This window comes from Mirounga leonina, unplaced genomic scaffold (genome assembly GCF_011800145.1).
Source record: "Mirounga leonina isolate KUSES-001 unplaced genomic scaffold, KU_Mleo_1.0 Mir_151, whole genome shotgun sequence".
Classification (NCBI taxonomy): Eukaryota; Metazoa; Chordata; class Mammalia; order Carnivora; family Phocidae; genus Mirounga; species Mirounga leonina.
Genome location: NW_023270377.1, coordinates 64,065,013 through 64,091,647, shown reverse-complemented (window position 1 = coordinate 64,091,647; position 26,635 = coordinate 64,065,013). Strand labels below are relative to the sequence as shown.

Below are 26,635 nucleotides of genomic sequence, written 5' to 3'. Positions count from 1 at the left end.
CCAAGGAAAAAGTGAATGCATGCATTACCTCAAGTGGGTTAGTAGCGAGTATATTAATATATGATGGCCATCATATTATTAATCAAATACAGTTATAACAAAGAATGAGAAACAGGAATTTCTGGAACTTTAAATATAGTCAAGGTTAATCCTATTTGATGTGACATTTCTTTATGACTAAATTGTCTTTAAACATTATTTTAACAAAAAAAAAAGAAAGCTTTTTTTGAAAGCTCAGGGAAATATTCATGAACACACATACAGAAATATACTTTTTCTAATTAGATATTTAAGACATATATATCAAATGAAAAAACATAACTTGGGAACACAGAATCTTTAAAAAATAACCTGAAATATGAAATTCCTAAAACATAAAGAACAATAATATAAAACAAAAACAGTAAAGAGGGATGAACAAGTCAGAAATCTTTCCTTTGTAATGTGTTATCAACCACACAAATACTTCATAGTTCACAGAAAATCACGAACTACATAAATCTCAACATGAAAAAATGTCCTCCTGCAACTGAACTGAGGAATTCAGAGATGATACATGTCAACGGTAAAGATGTGTTCCTTTTTCAAGCAGAGAGATGGGTCACATGATGATGTTCTATTGCAATATCTTCATGGCTCCCTTGCCAAAAGACTGATGTATATTTAATCACTTTATCTAATGGATGTGATTTCTCAAGTCACAGTTACCCATTAGGAAAGCTCTTGCTCTGGTTCAGCTCAGCAATCTGATTACATTTCCTGACTTTGTGGTTTCAGAGAAGCAGAGCTAGTGGAGAATTCCCTGGCTGATCCATCTGTCTTTGCTATGGACAAACGAATACAATATGATCGTCCAAGTCATTACGGTTGGGGGTTGGGTAGAAAAATCATGTAGATTCACAGAGTCCAAACCTTTAGAGCCAGGTGCCCATATGGTTAACTTTAATTACCAAAGAACAGACCTAGTATTTTTTTTTTTTTAAATGCCTTATCCTTCTTGATTGAAATAGGAATAAATTCCATTCTAGAGATTTAAATAATTACTATGAAGCACATCATTAGTGTATCTGATGCCACCTAAGAATATGTTTTTTGCAAAATAACACAGTAACACTTGAGAAGCCTTTTTTTTTTTTTAATTCCAGTATAGTATGATATGGTGGGTTTTTTGTTTTGTTTTGTTTTGTTTTACTGTTTTAAGACATAGTAAAAAAATATGAGGGCTAAGCGATGTTAGAAATACTGTTTTCCACTGTCCACCTTCTTCAAGCTGTTCTTAAGAAACACATACAATGTAATGAACACTGGGTATTATATGCAAATGATAAATCACTAAATTCTATCCCTGAAACTAATAATACAGTATATGTTAATTAAATTGAATTTAAATAAAGAATTTTTAAAAAAAGAAAGCAATGTTGAAACTATACTTCGTGTGGCTAAAAAAGAAAACTTATACATGTAAGAAGGAAAAAAAAAACTGCTAACTCAGAAGATTGGTAAGTTTTCCTATCATAATTTAATGGAGTATCATTCTTACACAGCCCTACTTAAGACAGCTTAATAGAAAATGTAAAACAGATAAATCCATACTGATTTAATGATGTACTTTTAAAGACTGCTCTACTCAACAAATATTTACATGGTTGGTAAATGCATTCCTTTATTGAGACAAGAAATAGATCATATAAAATATGATCTAAATAAGAAGTAAAGTTCAAAAAGTGAAATACCACAGCAAATTAATGATAGTGACGAATTAAAAACATAAACCTAGCATTAAGAGCAGAGTGCAGCACAATTGAAACTAAGAAACCAAATGATGCATTAGCAAGGACCTTATATCCCATTGTGAAATATTGCAGCATTTAGGAAAGCAATCCTCAATTACAAAATATTAGCCATTAACTAAAATACGCATCACATTTATTTTTAAGTCATCTTCATTAGAATTTTAACAAATTCTTTAAAAGTACTGTTTCAAATTTAATTTTTCTCCTTGGCTATTATAACACCGTAAAATATTCTCCTATATCCTGACCAAGATACCATTGCTCTACAATTGTAAGGAGATATCAAGACTTTCATGTTAATTAAGCTTTAAAAAAGGGAAGAAATTCCAAACAGAACCTATTTTAGGAATCCCAGTGTTCCGCCTGAAAGGGGTCTCCAGGTTTCTGCACTTCTGCATTCTGTTGCCCCCATCAGTTGAAAACTGGATGTCATTTCTCTGCAAGTGCGATTAGCCATATTAGTAGGTTTCAATTTAGGAGCATTAGGAGTTGTTAGAACAATAAATTGTTTTCTCTATACCAGGATTCGAAAATTTTAAGGACGTATCTTTCCATTTTATCTGTTTTCTTATTGAAGCACCACAAGATTTCTTTTGAAAAAAACAACAACAACAACAACAAAAAACACAGCTGTGCTGTAGAAAATGCTTAAAAACACTTAGTTGGGTAGTACCAAGGAAGTTTTGTTCAATTATAGAATGTTCACTCAGTGCACAAGAGATTCTGTTTTAACAATGGGAAATTTGATGGCTTTCCTCTGCTTAAAAAAAAAATCCCCTAGCTCTCCACTACCTACGCGATAATCTGCCCTGTGTCTGGTCTGGCATAGAGAGCTTTTCCTAATCTGAGGCTGACAGCCTCTTTACCTCCCCTCTTTGCAGTCTACATTCCAGCTACATCACTCTACATTTCATTTGCCCAAAAGGCAGCCAGGTTATTTTACAATCCTTGCCTTCTCATGATGCTCCCTCTCTCCAGTTTCAACTATTCTGATCACCTGATTACTTCTCTTTTAATATTCAGTTCCACATCTCTTCTCTGAAGACATCTGACTTCATCTCCTATCTTCCTTCCATCAGATATAAATTAGCTCTTCATCAGCTTCTCCTCTCATCTCTCCTATCTGCTTTGGGTTTCCAACTGCCCCTGAAAGCAGGAATTTGGTTTGGTTTGGTTTGGTTGTTGTCATTTTTTTTTTTTTTATCATAGCTGCAGTAATGCTTCATTTCTTTCATCAGTCTCCATTCCTGTCTTCTTCAACTAGACTCTAAGCTCCCTAGATACGAAACTTATCCTAGGCATCTATTATTTTGTACTTTTTTTACAGTGTTTATAAATCTTTAATTATTTTATTTTATTTTTAATTTAAATCCTAGTTTTGTTAACACATAGTGTATTATTAGTTTCAGGAGTAGAATTCAGTGATTCATCACTTACATACAACACTCAGTGCTCATCACAACAAGTGCCCTCCTTAATCCCCATCACCCATCTAGCCCATCCCCCACTCATCTCCTTCCATCAACCCTCAGTTTGTTCTCCATTATTAAGAGTCTCTTATGGTTTGTTTCCCTCTCTCTTTTTTCCCTCTCCCATATATTCATCTGTTTTGTTTCTTAAATTCCACATATGAGTGAAATCATATGGTATTTTCTTTCTCTGACATATTTCCTTTAGCATAATACACTCTAGCTCCATTCACGTCCTTGCAAATGGTAAGATTTTCATTGGTTTTGATGGCTGAATAATACTCCATTTTGTGTATATATATATATATACACACACACACACACTCACACACACACACACACCCCACAGCTTCTTTACCCATTTCTCAGTTAAAGGACATCTGGGCTCTTTCCATAGTTTGGCTATTGTTAAGAATGCTGTTATAAACATTGGGGTGCATGTGCCCCTTTGAATCAGTACTTTTGTATCCTTTGGGTAAATACCTAGTAGTGCAATTGCTGGATCATAGGCTAGTTCTAGCTTTAACTTTTTGAGGAACCTACATATGGTTTTCTAGAGTGATTGCACCAGTTTGCATTTAGGCATCTTTTATTACCAATTATATCATGATATCTAGACATCATGGAAACTTGTTAAATGCTTGATGAATGACAACGTCTACTCCAAATTCTTGAAGAAGCATCTTGTCCTTAAGGTAACACACATATCACACAGATTTTTAAGGAAACTTTAATTATTACTTAACTAAATTACTTAAGATTTTTTAATATTTTGAAAGTGTTTTCAACTACTTATAATAATTAATGACTATCACTGACTTTATACCAGAAACATTCTTTAAAAATTCATGGCATCTCAATTTTTCTTTTTCTCCACATTTGAAAAATGAAAACATATCAGAAACAAAACAATTCCTATCCTTATATGTAGCTTAACATGTGCAAGAAATATACAAGTTTTGCTGTTATAGTTTGTTTCTCACTTTAATGACACTAACATAAAAACTACTATCTGTTTGGGTTTAATCAAAGCAGCTTTCTTTCAACCTTCAATAATAATGTTAAAATTTTGATCAGATGAATGAGACGGGAGAGCAATATGGTGGACACGACCTAATTAAACTTTAAAATTCTATAATTTTGAAGTACACTAGTCTTAGCAGAGGTTAAAAAGCCATTAGAAGTGTTTTTCCATTTCACCAGTGCTTAAGCCCCCCAAAATTGCAAATACTTTATTTGAAGTGTATGTTTGATTAAGGACAAATCACCAAATGTCTGGATTTCTAACAAAGTGATAACTTAATTGTTTTAGAAATTCAGGCACAGATACAATAGTAGATTATTGGTTAATTCTTTTTTTTTAAGATTTTATTTATTTATTTGAGAGACAGAGAGTGTGAAAGAGATCACAAGCAGGGGGTGGGGGTAGAGGGAGAAACAGACTCCCCGCTGAGCAGGGAGCACAATGTGGGACTCGATCTCAGGACCCTGGGATCATGAACTGAGCCTAAGGACCTCCCCCTCCCCCTCCCAGGACCCCCATTACACCTGGCCCCCCAACCCCCTTCAAGACAGGCAGGCAAAAAGGCACTCTGGGGGCACTGAGTAGGTGGAATGTGGGACATACTCTGGGGCCAGTGTGTTTTGGGGGGACAGAGGTCAGATCTGGGGTCTTAGGGAAAGGGTGGAATGTCTGGGAAGCTGAGGGCAGCTGCAGGAGTGGTTTTATTGTATAAATGCCCTTTATATGTTAATGACATTGGCCACGTTGTTTATGTTACACACTCCCCCCAAGCCCGTAATTTTTTAAAGTTTATTTATTTATTTTTTTTAGTAATCTCTACACCCAGTGTGGGGCTCGAACTCACGACTCCAAGATCAAGAGTCGCACACTCTCCCGACTGAGCCAGCCTGGTGCCCCCAAGCCCACCATTTTTTGAGGGTAAGATTTGTGTATGGATTGACAGAAGTCACAATTTTACGCAGACTTCTCTTTCATGGCTTTCTCTTTGGCAGTCATGATATGATTAAAATGTCCTTCCCTACCCGCAAGGTTTTCTTCTGGACATTTTGTGATTTTACTGCAATTACTAAACATCAGGGTAGAGGAAGGGAGCCTCTCACTCAGCTTTCTTCTACCCCATTGGCCAGTCGTCCCAGCAGTACTTGGTGCGTGAGCGATTCTCTGGGCAGGGGGGTTTCTTCTGGAAGGACAGAGGACGCTGGGGTCACTGGGGAGGCTCTGGGGCTGGGCATGGGGGTCCTGGGAGCTCACGGTGAAGGCGTGGTCGCGCACGGTCTGGACCACGTCTCAGAAGAGGATCTTGGAAGTGAGGGTGTGGCCGTGATCGATGATGGGCTCCCCTCCTGGCCCCCCCAGCAGTCCAGCTCCACACAGCGGCATCCCTGGGCAAAAGCCCTGCGGACGGACAGGTGGGCGGGGGAGGGGTCATGCGGGAGCCCTGGAACAGAGCAATGGCCAGGCCACTCTGCGGGACGATGAACCGACTGAGCCACCCAGGCACCAATTGTTGGTTAATTCTAACTTAAATTTTGCCATTAAATAATGTAGTTTATTTAAAATTTGTAGGTCAAGTTACATAGAAAACATTTTGTTATCAACTCCAAGACAAAATCCTCTCCAGAAAGTTGTGCATATAGTTAATTTGGTGTTATTAATATGGTTAAATATAAATATAGAAAATTTTCATTGTTAGAAAATTTAGAAAATATTGAAAGGCAGAGAGACCAAAATAAAATTAACCTGTTCAGAGAAAATCACTGCTGTTATTTTGAGGTATTTACTTTGAGGTATTTACTTTGTCTTTTTATCTACATACATTTGGCCAAAATGTTTTCAAGAAAGCTATAAACATTTATGTTCTCTCTAGCAATATACAAGCGTATATTTTTTCCAAACCTAAACAATATTAAGTATAGCAATTTAAAAGTGCTTCCCAATTTGATAGAGAAAATATTTTTTTTAAATGTACATTCCATGGAACATTTCTGTTTCTTCTTTGATAAATCTGTTTATTTTCTTGGTCCTTTTTCTATGGGGGTATTCATTATTTTCTTCTTTTCATAAAGGGTCTCTTTATGCTAAGAATATTGATCCCTTTTCACAAAAAGTTTCTATTTATTTTTTGCCAGTTTGTCATTTTTTAATTTTTGATTTTTGGTAAACCTGGTTTTTAAAAATAAATAAAAGTATATAATTACTACTTAAAAGAACTATACAGTTATTTATAATTAAAATATTCTCCCTTTTGTGCATATATATTTTTTCATAGTGTGAAAGCAGAGTTTTATTTCAAGATCTATTTCTGGGAAGCACAGGACTGAGATATTCACATAATCCCTGGAGTCTTATCTGAGGCTGAGAGAAGTTACTCATTTTACCTCAAATGGAACCATCTAAACTTTTCCTCTTCTCTTTTCTCAGTGTTTGGGTAACACACCTCCTCATATTTTCTGTACTATATTTTCTGAATTTGTTATTTTGAGTAGCAAAATGTCTTCAATTCATATGACTCTAATCTAAATATAATATTGCAAATAACAATATTATATATTTTTATACTCATTACAGTTTGCAAAACACTTTTACATGCATCATTCATTCATTCAAATTCATTCCAGACATATTTTTGAGGACCTATCATTTGATTATAATCCTAAGCTTCAGAGCAGTTAGTAACTCCAAGAACAGAACACTTTTAAGTTGAAAAGTTGGGCCAAACTGCCAGTTTATGACTCTCATTTTTTCCCTAAATAGCATTCTTATATTTATTGTTGAAGAATAAATATAGCCAGGAGACTCAAAAGTATGTATAAAGAAAAGTAATTCTCCCTCTCTCCCTTGTTTCCCAGCTACCCAGATTCTTACCCTGGAGGGAACCACTGGTACCAATCCCTTGTGTATCCATCTATGTGTTTTTATAAACACATATACATCCATTAATTTTCCTTTCCACACAAATCATGTCCTGTATCTACACTGCTTTACATTTTGCATTTGACACTTAAAAAATATAAGCTGGAAATATTTCCATATTAGTATGTATAGAACCATCAACTCTTTTTACAACAGTTTCATAAATTCTTATTTGCATAGATATGTCAAAATTATTTGGCCATTCCTCCTTGCAGAACATTTAGGCTGTTTCTCAAAGCCACAATGATTATCTTCTCATACATAGCCTTACAATATGAAATTATATTTGTGAGATAAATACCTGATAGTAAAATCTCTGGGTCATAATTGTATCTGAATTTTTAATTTGGAGAAGATCATATTGCCAAGTTAATTTTCATAGAGGTTCTACCAACTTATGCTCCCCATAAATAATAGGTCAGGGATTGTCTGCACATACCCTCAACATGGTGTTTTATAAAATTTTTTTCATCTTTGCTATTTTAAGAAGTGGGAAATGATAATTTCCTATTGTTTCAGTTTGCATTCTTTCTTATGAGTAAGGTTGGGGATTTTTCATACCCTTAAAATGTGCTTCCTTTCTGTGAACTCTCTGTACATAGCCTTAGTCCATTTTTATAATGGGCTATTATTCTGTTCTTATTAATTTAGGAACTCTGAATATAATAATAAAATTAGCTCTTTTCTGTAGTATAAGATGTAAATATTTTTATCACTTTGCTGTTTTTTATTTTTTTTTATTTTTTGGTTTATGGTAGATTTTGCCCTTTGGAGCATTTACTATTTTATTAAAGTGAATTCAACAATCCTTTCTCTAATGACTATTGTTTTTACATTACCTTAGGAAAAAAATCTGTACTTTAAGATTTTGAAAAAATTCTACATGTTTTCTTCTAAATTTTTAAAAAGATTTTATTTATTCCTTTTAGAGAGGGAGAGTGGGGCAGAGGGAGACTGGAGAGAATCTCAAGCAGACTCCCTACTGAGCGCAGAGGCTGATGCAGAGCTCAATCTCATCACTTTGAGATCATGACCTGAGCTGAAACCAAGGGTCAGACAGTAACCTAACTGAGCCACCTAGGTGCCCCATCCACATGTTTTCTTCTAGTAACATTTCCTTTTCTTTCTTTAAGATTTTATTTATTTATTTGACAGAGAGAGACACAGCGAGAGAGGGAACACAAGCAGAGGGAGTGGAAGAGGGAGAAGCAGGCTTCCCGCAGAGCAGGGAGCCCGAAGCGGGGCTCGATCCCAGGACCCTGGGATCCTGACCTGAGCCGAAGGCAGATGCACAACGACTGAGCCACCCAGGCACCCCTTCTTTGTGATTTATATTTTATATTTTAAATATTTGATTCATCTGATATGTATCTTGGGTTAAGCTATGAAGTAGTGATCTGAATTTATCTTTATCTCCATGGCTATCCAGTTGCCCCAATGGTACTTATTAACTAATACTTCCTCCCACCTATTTGAGATGCCATTTATAATTCTCACATATAATTATATCTATTTCTGGACATTATATTTTCTTCCACTGCACTATGTATTTTATCAATAACATAGCATTTTAATTATTCTAGTTTTATGATTTTAATGGGGTTAGCCTTATCAGATATTGGGGTTTAATGGGGTTAGTCTTATCAGATATTGCTCTTTCTTGTGTATATTGTCCTAGATAACTAGACTCGCATTATCTAATTTCAAAAATCTTATTTTTGTTTTCATCGGGATGCAGTAAATTAATAAACTTAAAAAGAATTTTCTATATATGCTGTAACTCCTTTTCTTAATACCTTCTCTTTAGATCATAAATACAAAGTATACCATCATAATAAGAAAAATGGGCTAAGCTGGCTACCCACTTTAGAGCCTCTAATGTTAAGTACATCATTTCTAAATTAAATATAATAATGAATAAGTAGCCAATCATTTTTATTAATGCTTATCATTGCATCCTTCATGTTTAGCACCATGGTAATCATATTAATAAATTCTTTAAATAATTATTGTTTCTTATTAGGGGACAACAATGACTAGTCTAATCACTTCAAAAGAGCAGTTCAATATTCCATGTCCTAAAATCACTCAAAGAGTTTTTCTGAAATTTTATAGTATTTGAACAATTGATATGCAAAAAAAAAAAGCAAAACAAAAAACGACTTAAGGTGTGTATGTGATTTTATATTATGAGTTGCAGATAGATAATTAGGGATTTATTTCGAGACTCTTTGATGAAAAAATTATTAAAATGCTGTGATCCGGGTCTTTCTAACACACTACAATGATTATTTATATTATACCTTAAGACAGAAGTTGTCTCTATTTGTGGGCTTAAAAAATATAGTTTTCTCAGGTTTATAAGAAATTAATGTTTATAACTCAAGAAGTGTATTACTTTGGGGGAAATTATGTTTATTGTCAATGATTGCTGGCATATCTGAAATTGTTAATAGAAAAATTCATATTGTTCCATCTACACATGTTGTATGAAGAAAAAAAGGAAAATGTTTATTAACCCATATTAAATCTTCTCTGTTAGTCAGAATTAACTCTTTTCTAAGAGCCCAAACTATCCACAAACTTAATTAACCTCGGAGATCACTAAAGTATGGCTGCAGAAGAGGTTATACACGTTTTTATAAAGTGTTATATAGAGAGTGCATTTCCACTCTTTGATTATGCATGTATCCACCTCACCCAAAACATCAACATGGTTTAGGAGAAAGGGCATAGTAGCTTTGGTGCCAGGCAGATTTAAGTTTGAATCCCATGATTATAACACCTAAGGAGCTCTGTGGCATTATGCAAATTCCTCATAAATGAGGCAGGGAAATTATCCACCTTACAAGGTTATTAGGAAGAACAGAAACAGTTTCTGAGCCTACCACAGTGCCTAGTCTAAATAAATATTAGCAATATTATCATCTTTTCCCATATATACTGCAATTTTTATTTTATTATTTTTTTAAAGATTTTATTTATTTATTTGTGAGAGAGAGAGAAAGCACAAGGAGGGGGAGTGGCAGGCAGAGGGAGAAGAAGTCTTCCCACTGAGCAGGGAGCCCAATGCGGGGCTCCATCCCAGGACCCTGGGATCATGACCTGAGCAGAAGGCAGACACTTAACAACTGAGCCATCCAGGCGCCCTGTCCCCCTAAGATTTTAATGAGGTTTTACTTTTATCCACTAATTCATGGTTTATCATTTAAAAATTGCAGTATAGGGATGCCTGGGTGGCTCAGGTGGTTAAGCGTCTGCCTTCAGCTCAGGTCATGATCCCAGGGTCCTACGATCAAGCCCCGCATCGCATCGGGCTCCCCACTCTGCGGGAAGCCTGCTTCTCCCTCTCCCACTCCCCCTGCTTGTGTTCCTTCTCTCGCTGTGTCTCTCTCTGTCAAATAAATAAATAAAATCTTAAAAAAATAAAAATAAATAAATAAAATCTTAAGGGGAGAATATTTGCTGCTTATGTTGTATTTCATTTTCCTAACATGTTTGTGGCTTTGATCTAAAATCTAGATCTGCAGTAAAATAGGAAGACAGCATAATAGAGTTGTTAATTTTGTGGCTCCAGAGTGACAGAAACCGGGGTTCAAATCTCATCTCTTTTACTTACTAACTTGTGACTGTGAGTAAGTTAATTAACCTCTGTAAATCTTGGTTTCTGCATCATAAATTAACAGGGCTGAAAACGATTATCCTATAAGGATATCCCTATCCTATGGGAAAAAAATGAGACATGGCATTTTAATCATTAAACACATTTCCTGGTACACTTTACATGTGTAATATATTCTAACCATTATTATTAGTGATTTTTGTCAACTTTCTCACAAATGGATTTTGCTTATAGAAAGAATATGATAATCTTTCTATACCAGGAATCTCCCTAAATTGCTAGCATATTCTCCCAATCATGCAAGGACTTTAATCCTAGCATACAAGAAAAAAAAATGAAATAAGGCGGCTACCTTAAAGGTAAGGTAAATATTCAGAGTAAGGAAAGGTAAGGTAAATATTCAGAGTAAGGAAAGGTGACTTCAGAATAGATAAAGTTTTGTATTACATATACAGGACCTTTTCTTCTTAAAAATATTTATTTCAACTTCGGATTTTAAACAAAAGAAAACTATGATCATTGCAAAACCAGAAGACACTGCTTTCTACCAACAGATGGAAATATATATCACACACAGCCATTTAGTTGCTACAAATGTAAGGCTCATAAGTCCATGCAGTGCATGCAGAATGTCTGCACTGTTCTTTTTTTTTTTTTTTTAGATTTATTTATTTATTTATTTGACAGAGAGAGACACAGCGAGAGAGGGAACACAAGCAGGGGGAGCGGGAGGGGGAGAAGCAGGCTTCCCACCGAGCAGGGAGCCCGATGCGGGACTCGATCCCAGGACCCTGGGATCATGACCTGAGCCGAAGGCAGACGCCCAACGACCGAGCCACCCAGGTGCCCCTGTGTGCACTGTTCTTAAGTGACGAAAATTATTAAATCTATCAGGATTGTTAAATGCAAACATACTGGGAGGGTTGTAATATTTGAAACCAAAGTAGAAATAATAAAATAGTTAAAAGTGTAAGAAAATAAGGAATATGGCAAATTCATAAAAGATTAATCATCTGACAGTAAAAATGATTCTTTAGGACTGAGCAGCATCATGTGATGGTTCAAAGTGCTGAGCCTAGGTAACATCCAGCAAGATACAAAGAAACATTATTTTAAAAAACAAAAAACATTCTAGAATGGGTCAGAGGATTTTCTTCATCAGAAACTTAATTGACAAAGCAGGAGAAAGCTAGGTATACATTTAAGAAGGTAAAATCCAAGCATAGGGATGCTGCAGATGAAATATTCCTGGCAGCCCAGGAATGGTTCAATAGCAAAAGGCCCTTTAATTCAATATCAGAACAAGTGAGTTAAGTAGCATGCAGGCCAAGGGATTCTTTGGAATATCTGTGGACATCATTGAGAAAAGTTGTCATCTACTTATAAGATTTTTGGTGTAGACATTCCTTTAGAGTATATATCAGCAGGGGAATGCGGTACTATAGAATAATTAACATAAATTGACAAACAAGCCTTTTGCAAACTAACGTGTTCACCAACAGAGGAACTTCCATGTTTCATACTTCTCTACTCCCTCTTGGAACCAGAGGCTAAGATTATGGTGAGGCATTTGGTAGCCCTGAACTTAATCTGGGAATATGATGAAATCCATGTAATAATGTTTAAAATGTATTCTCTTTTGAGGTTGTTGTTATTGTTTGAAAGATAGAAGATGAAGGGTATGGCTATTTTTTTAAAGGGGTTAATTAAATGTATGATAGCATTTCTTACTTTTCACCATTTTGAGACACGATTTTCAGAATTCCATAATAGATATATACAGACTTAGAACAGCAGATAAAATTCCACATTAGAGAGCAGCCACAGAGTGACAAGTAAATTGGAAGAAAATTTATATTCCAGTAGGTATCTGTCCAGGAGACTTGGATTCTGAGATAAGGTGAGTAATGAGGCAAAGAGTCTAAAACAATTCAAAGGCAAAGGTACTTAATTTTTATTTGTAGGCTTTACTTCTTTTATTATTCTAATCAGTTTACTGAACTGTTTATAAGCAAAAAGATGTTCATATGTCATATTTTCATGACAATGTAAAGCATACTCAGTGACCTTGAGTTGCCATAAATAGCCACAATTTTTCACTTGCTGGTAGCTACCCAAGGGGAAAAGGTATTGCCTATGGGATTTAACCTCCACAAGGACTATCTAATGGAACAAAAATATTTGTGGTACAAACTCTAACCTTCAAACTTCAGTTCTCAGTAGCAAGCTCTTCTAAAAACACTTCTAGCAAAATTGATTGAGAAATCAGTATCTTCATAAGAATTAAGGAATAGAGGAAATATTTTTAAACTTATTAAAATGAATCTAAGATTCTAAAGAGTAGAAGTCATTGATTTACTAAATACTTAAGAAAACAAGACAGTCTTTCATTCATTTGCCCATTTGTTTACTCACTCAAGTATTATTTAGTACTCTGTGTAAAACATTGTGCTGGGGTTGGAGGAGATCTAACTGTAGCAAAACAGAATTCTTGCTCTACTTAATCAAATCATCTAATACTGAGGATTGTAATATAAACAGTTCTTGAATTTATTAACTAGTTAGCAAGAATCAGAATTCCTAGACTATATAGGAAGGGACCAAACCCAAATAGTTTTCAAATATAGGATTTGTCAAAAGGATGAATAAACCCAATCAGCAGAAGAATATGATAATCTTTCTATACCAGGAATCTCCCTAAGTTGCTAGCATATTCTTCCAATCATTCAAGGACTTTAATCCTAGCATACAAAAAAAAAACATGAAATAAGGCGGCTACCTTAAAGGTAAGGTAGGGCGCCTGGGTGGCTCAGTCGTTAAGCGTCTGCCTTCGGCTCAGGTCATGATCCCAGGGTCCTGGGATCGAGTCCCACATCGGGCTCCCTGCTCCGCGGGAAGCCTGCTTCTCCCTCTCCCACTCCCCCTGCTTGTGTTCCTGCTCTCGCTATCTCTCTCTCTGTCAAATAAATAAATAAAATCTTTAAAAAAAAAAAAAAAGGTAAGGTAAATATTCAGAGTAAGGAAAGGTAAGGTAAATATTCAGAGTAAGGAATATTTACCTTACTCTGAGTAAGGAATATTTGAGCTAAAAAACTAGACCCCTGGGGTGCCTGGGTGGCTCAGTCGGCTCAGGTCGCGATCCCAGGGTCCTGGGATCGAGCCCCACTTCGAGCCCCACATCGGGCTCCCTGCTCCGCGGGAAGCCTGCTTCTCCCTCTCCCACTCCCCCTGCTTGTGTTCCCTCTCTCGCTGTGTCTCTCTCTGTCAAATAAATAAATAAAATCTTTAAAAAAAAAAAAAAAAAACTAGACCCCTAAGAGGGGTGCTTGCGTGGCACAATGTAGGTTAAGCCTCTAACTTTTGGTTTCAGCTCAGGACATGATCTTAGGTCTTGATCTCAGGGTTGTGAGATGGAGCCCCATGTCAGCTCCACGCTCAGTGCAGAGTCCACTTGGGACTCTCTCTGCCCCCTCCTCTGTGTGTGTGCACTCTCACGTGCACGCGCTCTCTCTCTCAAGTAAATGAGTAAATCTTAAAAAAAAAAAAAAAAAAAGGAAAAAGACAGACTTCTGCAAAAGAAAGGCTAATGGAAGTTGGAGACCCTTAGGCTCTATAATGTCTATGGGGATTGAAAAAAAAAAAATGGATCCAATGGATCACAGACCTAAATGAAAGAGCTAAAACTATAAAACTATAATAAGAAAGCATAAGAGAAAATATTCAAAACGTTGGATTTGGCAATGTTTTCTTGGATATGACACCAAATGCAAAGGCAACAAAAGAACCAAAACAGATAAACTAGATTTCATCAAAATTGAAAACTTGTGTGCCAAAGGATACTGTCAGAGAATGAAAAGGCAACCCAGAGAATGGATAAAATATTTGCAAATCATATATCTGATAAGAAATTAATATCTACAATATATTAAGGATTCCCAAAACTTAACAACAAAAACAAACAAATAACTATTAAAGAACTTCAATAGATATTTCTTCAAGGAAGATGTACAAATGGACAATAAGCACATGAAAGGATATTCAACTTCACTAATCATTACAGAAAAGTAAATAAAAATCACAATGAGATACCACTTGACACCCAGTAGAATGGTTATTATTTAAAAAAAGAAAAAAATAAATGTTAGCGAGAGTGTGGGGAAATTGAAACCCTTATGCATTGCTGGTGGGAATGCAAAATAGTGCAGCTGATGTGGAAAATGGTACGGCAGTTCTTCAAAAAATTAAACAGAATTATCATATGATCCAGAAATTCCACTTGTGGGTAAATATCCAAGAAATTTAAAGCAGGGATGCAATCAGATATTTGTCCACCAATGTTCACAACAATATCATTATTCATAATAACCAAAATGTAAAAGCAACCCAAATGTCCATCAACTGAGGAATGGATAAACAAAATATGATCTATACATACAATGAAATACCAGGCAGCTTTAAAGAGGAAGGAAATTCTGACATATGCTACAACATCTATGAACCTTAAAAATATTATGCTAGGTGAAATAAGCCAGACACAAAAGGACAAATATTATATGATTCCACTTATATGAGATACCTAGAATAATCAAATTCATGGGTAAGGAGAGTAGAATAGTGATTACCAGGGACAGGGGTAGGGGTAGCAAGGTAATGTGTTCTTGTTTAATGGGTATAGAGTTTCAGTGTGGAATGGTGAAAAAGTTCTGGAGATGGATGTTGGTGATGGTTGCCGACAATGTGAATGTACTTAATGCCCCTGAATTACACACTTCATAACAGTTAAAGTGGCAAATTTTATGTTATAAATACTGCACCACAATTATTATTATTTTTTTTAATTTCACAAGAATTTGCTGAAAACTGTAAGGAAGAAAGAGTCAGTAGAATACCAAAGTTATAGCAGTTAGCAGGGGAGTCAAGCTTGACAGGATACACACGTGCTTCCCTAGTATCTGTTTTGCTAGGCAATACTCCTTTCTATCTATGCAGTACCACTATTTCGTAAGAAATTGTACAACAGATACAAAAAAATCAATCAAAATATGCAAAATATTACTGCACTCTCACCATGTTTTAGTTTCCTGAATTTAAACATTTAAAAGATCATCTCATTTGTAACCTCTGTCATGTTAGCCCTTTTGTCCTCAAATGGTAATAAGGGCTTCTAAGAATCTAATTTATTGCAGATGGGAAGGGAATATAAGACATTTACATATAAATCACAAAGAAATGGCAGGAAGATTAATTTTATATGGAAATTAGGAGTTTCCCAAATATTTATTTGGATTGTGTGGTACCTATATTCAGAACGGGATCCAGTTTAAAAAAAAAAAAAGGCACAATTCATCTCCCCCTGAAGTTTGTCCCATGCTGGTCACTGAAGCATTTGCTCATTATACAGACCTCTAGGCAGACTTAGTAACCTTTCCCAAATTAAGAAAATTCCCATATCTTCTATTACTTTCTACCTTGCTCTCTGCACTTTAGCCACACTGACTTCCTTGCTTTTCCATAAACACATCAAATACACCTTCAGGCTGCTGCAATCGCCTCTTCTTGTGACTGGAATGATTTCCCTCTTGCTTCCCTGGCTCCCTCACGTCCCTACCTCAAATATCACCTCTAAAAGGCTTTTCTAGCCACCCTTATTAAATAATGCCTCCTTCCCTCAATTCTCTGTGTCCTGCTGTATGTTTCTCCACAGCATACAGATAGTGGGTTCTGTTTATTTACTCATTATCTATCTCAAAACTAGCATGAAACCTCCATGTTCTGTTCACCGCTATATCTATGCTCTCTGCAATAGTACCCGAGTAGCTACTCAGTAAATACCTGCTGAAGGAAGAGAGTGAATAAAGGAAGAAGGGAGGAAAGGAGGTATTGCTGTTCATTTGCAGAAACATAAATGCTGAGAACAGTGATGCTGTTTTAGAGCTGACCTGGAACCACTCAGCCTCCCTTTACCGCTACCCTTGGGATCTCTGCCAGGCTCTCCCTCCCCACAAACCTCAACGGCACTGATAGCAATTTGGATGCCAACTCCTAACCGACACATTTCGGATGCCAACCAGATACAGCTTAATGACTGATCACCAGCTCAAGACAAATCGGTTAGAAATTTTAGTTTTAACTTTTTTTTTTTTTTTTTTTTTTTTTTTACTGTTGGACCACAGTCCACTTCTTAAGCAAATCCTCCAATAGATAACTCTCACTTTTAGGAAAAGATCAGGGTGTCAGTCTTTGTAGTATATCAAATTGAGTACATGTTAAAACATTTGGCTCTTTTATGCAAAGAAAGCTAAATATTGTCATCTAGAATTGATGAACCCAAACTGTGGCAAAAAATAAGCAGGAGTGCTATTCCTTTCCTGAGTAAGAAATAAGAAATATGACTCATTCATCATGACCTAGTAATGATAAAAAGCTAGGTTTGAGAAGTCTAAATTACTAAACTCAACTTATTTCTCCCACATACTTAGTAAGTTTCAGTGAAAAGGAGCTATTTGTAATGAGTTGAGCATATATTGGTGTAATAAATATGATTCATTTCTTCAGCAAATCTGTATCGAGAATGACTGCATCTAAGGCACCATGCAGGGATGCTAATATGAACAAGCTATGGTCTCTACACTTAAAATCTTAACAGTCTAGTGGACAAGCTGCCAGTCAACAACCACTAGAACTCAGATATATCACAGAACTCAAGCTTCTAATTGTCATGTTTATATACCCCACTAAAATGCAGTATCTAAGTAGACAGTAGATATTTAAAGATCATTTGCATTAGAAAATTATATACAATGCAAAATAAATTTTCCAAAAATGTTTTAAAACCCTTAAGAGTAAACACCTTGAATCATTAATGTTAAACTTTAATTGACATAAATCATTGTCTCTTTGTGACAATAAGTACTATGATTTAGATTACATTTGAGTGTATCAATTTGGGGTACTAAAAATATTTGTACTCCTCTAATTAAAAATGTCTATATTCTCAATTTCTGGGACATAAGAACTTTAGATGAACACTCTCTTCTTCTTTCCTAACCCTGCATAAGGTCACTTTGCTTTCTCTACTGCTCCATCCCCTAAGACCCAGGATCTCATACATGGCTTCATTCCCTCTTTCTTCTCCATTTCATCACTCATATTTGAGGCTGAATGGACTTTGCCTAGACATTTCACACTCTTATCCCTTTTAATGGGACTCATCCTTTTCTTTCAAACTCTTGTCTAGGTTGGGAAAGTTCCTTTGATTTCCTCAAAATAAAACAAGCAAAACATTCTAATCATGGCCAAGTCAGAGTAATACAATAACATCCCTAGACCAGGAAAGCAAAGTCCCTCAACCTTTAAAACAACCTCAAAAGCACTTTAAATGTCTTGGTATGTTTCATAACATCATAATGTCTTCAAACTTCCACCTAAATCTCAACTTTGGTTTAACACAAATAGACCACCCAAGAATCAGTATTCAAGATGAACATTTAAACAATCTTCAATCTGTCTTATTCACTAGGGTTGTAATTACATAGTCTGCTTTAACTGCAAATGGAGATTATTTCAGCTCCTTTATGGATTGAAAAGATTTCAATCCTTGGTAATGTAATCACTAGGTATATTTGGGCGGGATACGTACAACAGCATTCATAGGATAAATACAATTTTATTGCCTCTGAAAAGAATGTGCACGTTACTCAGGTTAGTGATCACTGCAAGTCTTTAGGAAGGTTAGCAAACTTCTGAGCCTTAGTGTTCTCAACTCAAAAAGTGGTTGTAAAGATTTAAAAGAAGCATCTGAAGATCCCTTAATGAACTGCTTGGCAAAATTGAGTTCCATACTTGAGGCTGTTAAATTAATGTTATTATCAGAAATCTTAACAATATGTAAATGGTGCTGCTATCCATATTTTTCTTTATGACAGTGTACCTGTTCATATATTCATTTTCTGTCTTCATAATGTTGCCATGACCCACCTCTTGCAATGCATAGTCTATTATCTTTGTAACTGGGGAAGAATTGTGGATTGCTAAAGAAAACAATAAATAAAACAACTCAATTATTACCCTTAGTTCAATGATTTCCTTTACAAGATTTGGTTTTTGTTAATGATCACCAATGAAATAAAGTAAGTGAATGGCCATATTGGCAAATATTTCCTTCAGGCTCAAACATCTTATTTGCTGATTTAAAAATTGAGAGTTACATTCCTGATGATTGAAGTACTAGAGTAAGTTTGATTTCACACATAAGTGAGAAATTTCATATGTTATTTAAAAAAATTCCAATCAAAGTAGATAGTTTTAAGATGCATCATTAGGATATCTGGCAGGTCACCTCTACTGAACTGCTCTCTATTAATGAAAAATTCTGATGGATCAGGTTCAAAATCAGAAAGAAAACCTAACTGGATAGTTAACAAATTCTTGAGTTTTAGATACTTCTTTCATGTTTTTCTACTTATAAGTTTTTAGATACTTCACATAAACTATTTGTAATAGCTTATTACTGACAACTTTACCAACAGAGAATTCAAAATGGAATGGTCTTATTAGAGATGTATAACTAGAACTGTCTTTAAAAACAGGATTAAAAGTAAATGTAACAACAGTGCACTTTAAATGCTGTACCATTTGTATTCAAAATAGAATACATTTTGATTATAATATACTAAGTTACCAAATGTCTACCTACCATTATTGAACACCTCCTTATCATGTGTGAGACCCTGAAATGGATTTTTTGTATAGAACCCCTTAGAAGAAGACACTTCCAATCCTACAAATAATGAAGTTGCATTTGAGAAAAAGTATTTGGCTAAGACCACATATATAGCAAGAGAAATATCTAGAAAAACACATTTCAACTACACTAACATGAATACAAATTTATTCCTCTATATTTTTAACCCTTTATAAAAATATTTTATAAATATTCTGAAATATAGTAAGGATGTAATATGAATTTTTAAGAATGTCTCTGCATAACAATCCTATAAATATTCATTCCTGAAAGTCTGTCGGATGATCTCATGAGATTGTAAGAACCTTGTTCCCACTTGACCCTTGAGGATGCCATTTCTCTTCTCCTTACATGAATTACCATGAGCCAAGTTTGTCCTGGGTAACAAGAATATGTGTTACGTTAAGGGGGACAAATCATCACTTAAACTTTGTTATATTTTATTCCATGAAAGGATCATCTATAAAAATTAGTCCCATTACTCATCTATGTGCAATGTTAATTTTGTTATGTTATTATATCATTATCCAGAGAAAGCAAAGGAAGGCATAATTTACCATTAAATCTTCAATGTATCTTATTCAAAATGTACATATAGTTAATAAGCTATCCTTACCCTAAATCCTGGATGGTCCATTGTCCATTGGACTTGAAAGAATAATCACTTATTCTTTAGGTTAAATCAATAAATAAGAGGATACTTTTTTATCAATAACATTTTTCTCATTTTCCCATTTTACTTTTCTGTATGGATTTTAATATCTACCATTTACTTCTTTTTTTTTGAATTTCTAATTATAGACTCTCAGGAAGATGAAAATAATTACTTAGATTCTAAGATACACAGTTATGAGCAACTAGTACAGTTGACAGATACTACATCTAGTGAAATCACCCTTATTTTTTGAAAATAATCAGATGAGGGGCGCCTGGGTGGCTCAGTCGTTAGGCGTCTGCCTTTGGCTCGGGTCATGATCTCAGAGTCCTGGGATCGAGCCCTGCATGGGGCTCCCTGCTCAGTGGGAAGCCTGCTTCTCCCGCTCCCCCTGCTTGTGTTCCCTCTCTCCCTGTGTCTCTCTCTGTCAAACAAAACAAAACAAAACCTTTAAAAAAAAAAAAAGAAAATAATCAGATGACACAGGATGTCTAGTTTGGTATATAACACACAGAAAATTTCATTAGAAATCTCTACAGAAATGTTTTGTGCTTATTTTTTTAATGCATCCATCTAATCTTATTAATCCTTCTTTAGGAGCTCCATTTTCCAATTATTTGTATTAATAATTTGACCAAACAGTGGAGAAAAATTTGTATTACGGGCATATATATCAAATGTTCAGAAGATGATATGTAGAGAAGAGAAAAAGGGAAAGAAAAAGGCATACATTGCAGAGCAGAGATGGTAGGTTAATGACATGGTAAATGTACTTACTCCCTCTAAATTTCCAAGTGAAGAATCAGGTGCAATTAGTTTTATTGTATTTTGATAATTGATTCAGAAAGCTTTGTAAAAAATCCAAGGAGACATTTTAAAGAAATTTATAATCAATAATAAAAGTCTCTCAAACACATGACAAAAGGAAATCATGAAATGAATAGCAATGAAATTGCAATCAAATAAATTGTATATTTTAATAATAATATATGGCATTTTGGGCTCCCTGTTACATCAGTTTAAAAATCCAAAGGTAATCCATTTCCTGTATAAAAGAAGAAATAACAGCATGTTTTCCCTTAAAATACAGTTGTTATTCTAAAGAAAAAAGAAGAAAGAACTCTTCTCAGTGTGGCTAAAAAGATATCAAATAATCCAACTGTATATATATGTCAACTCAAATTTGTCTGTGGCAGATTATGTTTATTGGCACTGTTCAAGGCATTCCCACCTCCTGTCCCTCTTTATCATGGTCTGGCCTTTTCCCTCACCACCCAGAAGAGTTTTGTTCCTCCAAAGTTTACTCTACCTTTGGCTGCCAAGAGCTGATGGCTTTCCCTGTTGCCTAAAGCCATTTCCTTCCAGCTATACATGGGGGTGGGGGGTGGGGGAGAGCCAGTTAAACCTTCAATGGAGAAATTCCATTTTGCAGGATGGCAAGATACTGAAACTGTTCTCTCACATTCTACAAAAGTAGTCTACCCACATTCTGTGAATGCTCTTCCATAAATCCTCAAATGCAAATTAGTTTTATACAATTTTATAATAATCATTTTATTAATGCACTGCCATCTTACGTGCTATTCTAACTTACATCATTCTGAAGAAGAAAGCTATACTACCTCTGTGTAAGAATAATAAGCTAATTTGTGACATGTAAAACAGGGGGCCATCTCCAATTAGCACACAGGGGCACTCCCACCCATTACAACCACAATGTGCCACCTTAGCAGCAAATTTAACAAAATTCATGAAATAGTTTAGTCCTTCCAGAAGAAATATGATTGCAAATTCTTTACAAGAAAAAAAGCTGGTCAGTCGCTAGATAAAAAATATGAAAGCTGCTTGCCTAAATGAAAGCTAGATTTTCAACCACATGTTAATACCAAAAATATTTAATATCTTTAAATACAGATGCAAAAAAAATAATAATGGGTGGATTATTGCCATATGAAGTGTGTATATTGTATAAATTCTAGTATAAATTGACACAATCATTAACCAGCATGAATTCTGAAGCCCCCTTTCCTCCACACCTAATAATAGGTGATGGATCTTCACGGATTAGCCCACAGTGTCTCTCTGAACCTTCCCAAGTGGACACTTTGGATTTGTCAGATAATTTGCCCCTTGAACCTGGAGTAAACACCAACTTGGATCATGTCAGTACCGGATCTATGGCCTCAGCCTCATTTGAACATATTTCCATCAACTGAGCTCATTCAAGTATCCATATTTATTACAAAACAATATTGTAAATGTAGTGATTACTGATAGACCCTCAAATTGTTGGCAAAAGATACAGATTTAAACCTAATAAGGTCACCATTGCACGTTAGAAGTCACTCATACAAAAGTCATATTGGCTTATGCACTCCAGTTTTCCTTCCAAATATATCTTAATCCAGTTGTGGTCACTGCTTTCCTAAGACTATGTTATAATCTACTTACCTTTGAACACATTATAGCCTACGCTGCCGAAAGATGGGAATACATCTCAGGATATTTTACTCCCTAAAAATCATAGTACAGGTTCGTAAATGTACCAGATGCTCAACAAATTAAAAAGAAATTGAATCATAAAATGCAGAAATAGACTGGGTTGATGTGCTCTATGCTGAAATAAGTCATGTCTTTGTACTTTATTATTTACATAAATATTTAGGAACCCCCCACTACTTCATGCCAGACACTGTTCTGGACACTGGGCCAACAATAAAGACTTGGTCTCTGTTCCTTTAGAGCTTTCAATATTCAAATCCACAAAATATCTGCATGCTATAATAAGCACCATGAAGGAAACAAACAAGTACCAAGACAGAGACTAACAGATGACAACCTACTTTTGACAGGTAATCAAGAATGATCACTTGAGGAAAAGACCTTTGAGCTGAGATTTAAAGTTTGAGAAGGAGCTAGCCATTCAAAGAACGAAAGGAATAGTCCACGCACTGGGAACAGTATTTAAAAAGCCTTAGGGGGTGAAATTATTCCATGTGTTACAGGTACTAAAAGACCAGTGTGACTGGAGCATATAAATGAGGGGGATGGATTCAGTGAGCTTATAAAGAAGGGCCAGATCACAGAGAGCTGTATGCTAACAGAAGGAATTTGTTGTTGATAGATTTCTATGTGTCTGCATTTATTCTTTTTTTTCTACGCAGTTAGTTAATGAATGTTTTTAAGGAGAGGCACAATGGTATTGCTGTGTATGGAGAGTGAATCGTAGGGGAGGAAACTATGGAAGTAGAGAGACTAATACGAAGCCTGGAGCAGAAATCCAGGTAAATTATGATGGTGGTTTGAACTAATTTATTGGCATAGTAGACATAGAGAACAAAGCTAAAGAGATATATCTGAGAAGTATAAATGAATAGAGATATATTTGGAAGAGAAAACTGAGAGATCTAAATCTGGACTAGTTATGGATGAAATGCTGTCTTGAGGAAGAGAGAGAGCAATAACATTTGGATGGTGAAGCCATTTATTCAGATGTTAAAGACTGGGGGAAAAGATCTAAGACAGTTTTAGAGAAAATCATAATCATACCATTATGACATTTAGAATGATCCATTTACATTAATAAACTTTAAGCTCCTCAGCAAGGTCAGGCCTTGGATTAGAAAAATACCAAATAAATCCTCCCAGCATATCACATTCTTTCATGTATCTACTAGGAATAGAAATTAGATAAATGTTAGTTTATATTATTAATGCAAAATGCAAGAGTCTATTTTTTTTTCTTGCCACAAAGAAAGTGGTTTGGTCATATTGAATACAGTGAATAGGACCCCACTGATTCCACCTCTGAATTTCTTACATTTTCTTTGCTGCCAAAACCCACCTCAGCAACAGGTAGCAAAAACAGAAGCACTACCACTGGAGGGTTCCCATGATTATTTCCTGGTCCTATGGGACACAATGAGGTATAAGGATGCTCTTGGCAGAGAGCCAGACCTGACTCATCTTTCTTCTGTAGACTCATCAAGGTACCCAGTTAGCCCTACCCTAAACCATAGGAATCATGGCATATTGTATATTGAACCTCTGTAAAAATATGTCACTGGTCCCATGATTGCATAATGGTTCACTTCCAAAAGGGAACCTCCAATAGACAGGTAATTTATTTTATTTTATTTTTATTTTTTAAAGATTTTATTTATTTATTTGACAGAGACAGACACAGCTAGAGAGGGAACACAAGGAGGGGGAGTGGGAGAGGGAGAAGCAGGCCCCCCGCCGAGCAGGGAGCCCGATGCGGGGCTCGATCCCAGCACCCCGAGATCATGACCTGAGCCGAAGGCAGACGCTTAACGACTGAGCCACCCAGGCGCCCCTAGACAGGTAATTTAAACATATACAAAATGCAAAAACGTATCTTAAGCAAAACTATTACCAGTTGCCTAAAGGCACACTCTCCATTACACCAAAAGTTATATTTTGTCTAGCATTCTGTGAATAAGCTATTCTAACAATCATGATAACTCCATACATAAGGATCAGATAAGACTAGCTTTGAATAATAAAAAAAAAATTAAATCCTATTTACCATAGTTCCTGAGAAAGTGAATTCTAGTTTAATTATTTTTAAAAATGGAAAAAGAATTTGAAGACGTTTCAATAAAATGGACTATTCAATCATTGCATTTGGTTTGCAGATTATATATAGTTAGGTTTTATTGATGTTAAAGCAAAAATCATGGAAATATATTTTAAATTCTCGAAAGAAAGGAAGGAAGGAAGGAAGAAAAAAGAAAGAAAGAAAAACAATGTCTTCCTCCTGCCCACTGGGAAGGAGGAAAAATAGAAAAGAACATTAATTGTGTTTCTGAAAAGAAATGAGCCTCCCAACACTGACACACAGAAACTGAAAATCCACCATTCTTTGAAAAGCCTGTGTTAATTTGGTCTTTATCTTATTGAAGTTAGCTTTTTAAAAACTCCCCTAAGCTTCTCAGATAAAAAAAAAACTGTTCTTAGCTTCAGAGGAGATAAACATTACTAGGAAGGCTGCAACTATAATTTAAAAAGAAACACTAAAATAATGAGTAAAATGTTTGTTATAATCACAGAAGTTGACATTAAAGTTTCTTAGTTTGGTAATCTTGTTTTGATCTTTTGTCTTTAATACAAGTAACGAAAATATCTATTTTTTCCCTGCAAGTAAATGACAGTTTCAGTTGAGACCGATAAAAAGTTAAAATGATTCTAAATCTCTTCTGAATTGCACTATAAAATGCTTATTTGTTGGGGGGACTGTGTTTGAGAAATGGGGCTAAGCAGTTGTCTATTCCTCATGTTTGTGAGCTGCGAAGGGGTGCGGCGCTGTTTCGCTGTCCCTGCATACAGGTAGAATCCGCTATGCTGGTTCTGCACGCTCACCTTTGCAGATGGGAAATACAACACAGGCTTTTTTTCTCGCGAAGAATACGACCTGCCCCTGGAACTGAAACCCATCCAACAATTTTGCCAGCATAGACAGTAAGAAAAAGCGGACGCAAACCATCAGGTATAAGTGCCTTTCCTTTCCACATTTTCGGAACCTGCCAGCAAACGCACACAGTCAAAACCCGCACTGGAAACAGGCGCCTTTCCAGCTCCTCTTTCTCTCACTGCTTGGACCTCTCCGTTCAGCTTCTCTCCTCTCTACTTTCGGGTGGCCTAACACCAAGTGGCCAAAACCGCGAGATGGGAAAATGGATACAGGTGGGTGTGGCGGCTGAGGCGAGCACTGGCGAGAGACGGAGGGCTTCCCGGTCCGCCACGCCAGAGGAGCAACGGAAAAGCCACTTACTTGCAACCCTGCCCGCCGACGATGCCCATCCAGCGCGCCTGCACAATCCGGCCTGTGCGGAGGGCGCGGGCTTCAGAGACCCTTCCTCGCTCCTGGTCTCTCCCCACCGGCGTTCTCTCTGTAGCTCCGTCGCCCTCTTTCTTTTGGCTCCTGTTGCTCCGCCGGCGCCTGCCACCCCCAGCCGCTGCCCGCAGGCTAGCCCAGCGCCAGCCCAGGCGAGAGGGCGGAACTGGAAACCAGACCCCCGCCGCCGGAGCGCTGGCCAGGGCCAGCACCGAGACTGAGCCCCTCCTTCCGGGGCGCGCCCAGACCGGCGGCAGCCCCGCCCCCGCCCCCCGCGGCAGCCGCGCCGCCGGCTCCCCCGCCACTCCTCCCTCCCCGCCCTTTCCCCAGCCGGCGTCGCCCGCTCTCCACGCCCGCGGCTCGCATCCGGCTGGACTCGCTAGGAGCGCCGGGGCGGCCGGGCTGCCTCTTCTCCGAGGTGCGCTGGGAGAAGGCAGGGGTGGGGGCCGCGACCTCGCATCCACGGCTCCCCCATCGGGCGGGGCGCGCGCGCGCGCGCGCCTCTGTGTGTGTGTGTGTGTGTGTGTGTGTGTGTGTGTGTGTGTGTGTGTGTGTGTGT

At 36.6% G+C, this 26,635-nt stretch overlaps 1 protein-coding gene across 1 annotated transcript in view; it reads right to left on the bottom strand.

Moving 5' to 3' along the window:
• SCN9A (sodium voltage-gated channel alpha subunit 9) overlaps positions 1 to 26,249 on the bottom strand; it is a 176,940-nt gene extending 150,691 nt beyond the window's left edge. The window contains exon 1 of the mRNA XM_035007847.1: positions 26,014 to 26,249. The gene's annotated coding sequence lies outside the window, so the exon portion shown is untranslated. The remainder of the gene's footprint in view (positions 1 to 26,013) is intronic.
• Between the last annotated feature and the right edge of the window lie 386 nt (positions 26,250 to 26,635).